The 4432-nt window shown below is 38.1% G+C and overlaps 2 non-coding genes across 2 annotated transcripts; both read right to left on the bottom strand.

Annotated features, from left to right (window-relative positions):
• Nucleotides 1-1927: 1927 nt before the first annotated feature.
• On the bottom strand, nucleotides 1928-1999 carry trnaw-cca. The gene has a single exon. It is a non-coding gene; the product is annotated as a tRNA-Trp (tRNA).
• A 531-nt stretch (nucleotides 2000-2530) lies between these two features.
• On the bottom strand, nucleotides 2531-2603 carry trnav-uac. The gene has a single exon. It is a non-coding gene; the product is annotated as a tRNA-Val (tRNA).
• Nucleotides 2604-4432: the final 1829 nt, after the last annotated feature.

The following is a 4432-nucleotide window of genomic DNA, read 5'->3' as shown; positions in this document are numbered from 1 at the left end:
ATTATTGTTTATATAAATAGATTACTTGTTGAAAGCATTGAAAAATACTCAGAATCGAAACTTGTACTATTTAATGTATTAACTTTTATTTAACATTGAAAATAACAGATTACTGAGAAGACAAATAAATAAATTAATTAATTAACATATATATCCTAATTGTTAAACATTTAAACGATTGCTTTGTCTATTGCCCTTTAAACATACATTGCCGAGTCGCGCACTAGCAACACTGTAGCAGAAGACGGTCTCAGTTACAGCACAGGCGAATGCAAGCAAACTGCTTTTGTTGAGTAGTGGTTATGACGTTCGCCTACACGCGAATGGTCCCCTTTTTGAAACCGCGTGGAAACATGGCGTTGTGTTTCATGGCAGTTTACTCTTTGTGAGAGAAGCAGCAGTCTGTCGAAAAAGTCGCACAGCGCCTCCCACGATTTCATATGCATTTTAAAGAGAGACAGATTATTGGAATTGTCAACCGGTGAGAAAACTGCCTGTGATTAAATTGGCAGAGAAGTTGCATGCTCTGTACGAGGTATTTCGGTGAAAAGATAAATAAAAACAGATCATCTCTGATTTGTAAGGTTTTCAAAGTTCAGTCCGGCCACTGTCGTGTCGCTGGTTAAAACGATGACTGCGCTTTAGTTGTTTTTCTTGTGCTGGTAATTCAATGAAACCACAGCCGTAGCAGCGTGGCGCAGTGGAAGCGTGCTGGGCTCATAACCTAGAGGTTGATGGATTGAAACCATCCTCTGCTAGCTTGTTTTTCTTCTCTTGGAAAAGTATTTCAAACAAAACAAACAAAAAAAGATTAACTGATGGCAAGACATTGTACTTATATTCACAGTCAAGGATATACTGAAATATAGACGAGTTACTGGACACATTCAATTCCTCAATTGAGCTGTAAAACGTTGTTCAGTTTTCTCCCAAGTTATATTCTTTACAAATTACTTTTTTGTTTCCTTTGTGCCCAGAAAGACGAAAAGGGAAACCCACTGGAAACAGGTAAATACTGCCATCTGCTGCATGTGAGGCAGCGCTTGAACGTTCTTAAAAAAATGGAGCTCTAAAACGTTTACTTTGCAAGTCAATCAACAACTGCAATTCTCAATAGAGGTTAATCCGTGTGCTAATTAAAATGAGTGATTGCTTCTTTCACATGTTAAAATGCTGTTTTCAGGATTCCCGTATATTCTGAAGATGCACAATATCATATGGCAATGAAACGACAGTAAAATAACTGCTTTCTTCCCTCGGTCGTGTACTGTCCTGTTAACTAGTATCCATATGAAAGTTCCCCAGTCACCTAAAGGATAAGTCACTGGCTTCCTGAAACAGGGATCACGGTTTCGAGTCAATGTTATATTAAAAATGAGCAATTCTTTGCGTTGTTATATTAAAAATGAGCAATATTTGTATTTGTTCTTTGTCTGCGATATGCTTATAGATGTTGACACTGTGCACAGCGTGATCGTGGCCGTGGATTTGAAAGCGTCTGGGTACACAATGCTGCAGACTACAGGTACAAATGCTGCAGACTACGTGCCCCTTTGTATTATATCTTTGTTTTTAATTCTTAAATGTCTGTTAAGCTTAAAGGTCTAAAATATTACTTGCTGTAATTTACATTTCTTCAAAACTAGTATCTGTGTAGCTATTTGCAATATCTCATGCATGGAAGGGTTGATATGACTTTATTACTCAACTATGTCATTGAAGACTGGCCAACATTTACTTAGGAGTCACTTTCATTTGTTGTGCAGCGAAAAATTAACCCTACCAATCAATAGCAATACAATACATTTCTGTTTGATGGCTGCAATCAATACATTGTGTAGGATAAACTGTATAAATAAATGCGCAGACGGATTCAAATCCAAACACTTTAAAATAAGAGAGCGTGGAATAGAAACAAAGAGGGCTTTGACCCCGACGTGATTTGAACACATAACCTTCTGATCTGGAGTCAGACGCGCTACCGTTGCGCCACGAGGTCCCGGTGCAGGGAGGATTGTTATGCAATGCTAGACTGCACAGCAAGCGTGCCAAACATGCTATCAACGCTGCTAATAGGAAAGCACTCGATATCACCAGGTTCAAGGGAAACAGCCTACTAAAAGTATGTTTTAGCCAGCAGTGCTATGAAGTTGTCAGAAGTGTGTTGATTCTTTGCTTTAAAAGTAACAATGTGATTTGCTTTTAGAAAGATCTTTATTGCTCATCAGTATATCAGCAACAGGGAGAAACTGGCAGTATTGAGTGACACAGAAGACTTATACTCTTAGGGCGTCTCCACTGAATGCGCACTGGCACATGGGCTTTGCTCATTTAATGACGTGGCAGAATGCAATAATGCATTGCCTGAATGTACCAGCAACAGAAATAAATGTGTATGTATTTACGTGTGAATAAATAATCCTGCATATACGATGGGAGCAGGCACCTTAGATCATCAATATAACGATCGACCAACACCAAGGGACTTTGTCTTGAGCAGGGACTAATATAATTTAAAAACGAGCTCAAATGGTTCCACTGGGGATCGAACCCAGGACCTTCTGCGTGTAAAGCAGACGTGATAACCACTACACTATGGAACCTACACAGGTCAGTTCAATAATCTACATTATTGTCTACATGTAACATCTCAATGTTAATCAGACCCTTCGGCATTGTCTTCAAGAATTAAACTTGCCAGCCCAACACAGGCTAACATTTATTCAATCGACAAATCATGTATTTTTTTTTTCTTTTTTTTCTATAGCTCGCCCCATATACATAGTAAAATGTGTAAAGGTGCTTTGCAAAATTTACGTAAAAACAAGAGAGTATCTAAGTATAGCTACACAGATTGCATTATTGTTTATGAAAATAGATTATTTGTTGAAAGCTTTGAAAAATACTCTGAATCAAAACTTGTACTATTTAATGTATTAACTTTATTTAATATTGCAAATAACAGATCACTGAGAAGACAAATAAATAAATAAACACACACACACATATATATATATATATATATATATATATATATATATATATATATATATATATATATATATATCCTAATTGTTAAACATTTCCAATGATCAGTTTGAAATGTGTTTATGGAAACATGCAACTTAACGATTGCTTTGTCTATTGCCCTTTAAACATACATTGCCGAGTCGCGCACTAGCAACACTGTAGCAGAAGACGGTCTCAGTTACAGCACAGGCGAATGCAAGCAAACTGCTTTTGTTGCGTAGTGGTTATGACGTTCGCCTACACGCGAATGGTCCCCTTTTTGAAACCACGTGGAAACATGGCGTTGTGTTTCATGGCAGTTTACTCTGGGAGAGAAGCAGCAGTCTGTCGAAAAAGTCGCACAGCGCCTCCCACGATGTGCAAAGAAGAGCGACCAGAATTATTCCGGGTTTAAAAGGCATGTCATATGCAGACAGGCTAAAAGAATTGAATCTGTTCAGTCTTGAACAAAGAAGACTACGCGGCAACCTAATTCAAGCATTCAAAATTTTAAAAGGTATTGACAATGTTGACCCAAGGGACTTTTTCAACCTGAAAAAAGAAACAAGGACCAGGGGTCACAAATGGAGATTAGACAAAGGGGTATTCAGAACAGAAAATAGGAGGCACTTTTTTACACAGAGAATCGTGAGGGTCTGGAATCAACGCCCCAGTAATGTTGTTGAAGCCGACACCCTGGGATCCTTCAAGAAGCTGCTTGATGAGATTCTGGGATCAATAAGCTACTAACAACCAAACGAGCAAGATGGGCCAAATGGCCAAGATTACAAACAACATGATTTAAATCATTTAACATGTTATTGATAAGATCCAAATTGGCATCATCATTTAGAACTGGGGTTGTTACATTTGGGCTCCTGGGGGGATTATCAGAAACAATCAGTTTAGTATTAGAGGGAGTCTTTTTATTATCGTTTAACCCATGAACATCAATACCACTGGGTCTTTTCTTGCTAGTATGTTTTTTTGACTGATCCATTTTATAAACAGTTTTAAAAACCTCAGAGCCCTGAGGCATTCAAAACAGCAAGGGTTTGATCAATGTTAAAACCAACCTGCTGTAACAAGACTCTAAGCGTTAAATGATAGATAGACCAGGTAGAATGGGTTTGAGTGGACAATATAGAGGTTTGGGTGGGCCTAATTTCCAAGGGGTACTTTAAACTTTAAGTCTCTCCTGAGAAGTCAAACTGGGCTTTTCACAACCCCCTCTGTAGAAGTAGAAGAGGATTCCAAAAAATGTGGTCTCTAAAAATAAATAAAAACAGGGTTTATATCCCTAAGATATCAATGAAGGGTATTTTATATATATATAAACACCCCCCACCTCCCTTTGGATATATACCAGCAGCGTTTGCGGTTTTTACAATGTAGGATCCTTCAGGGGTCTGGAAAGCATTAG

This window comes from Polyodon spathula, chromosome 47 (genome assembly GCF_017654505.1).
Source record: "Polyodon spathula isolate WHYD16114869_AA chromosome 47, ASM1765450v1, whole genome shotgun sequence".
NCBI classification, from domain to species: Eukaryota; Metazoa; Chordata; class Actinopteri; order Acipenseriformes; family Polyodontidae; genus Polyodon; species Polyodon spathula.
The sequence above is the reverse complement of the archived record's forward strand: the minus strand, read 5'-3'. Positions and strand labels throughout refer to the sequence as shown.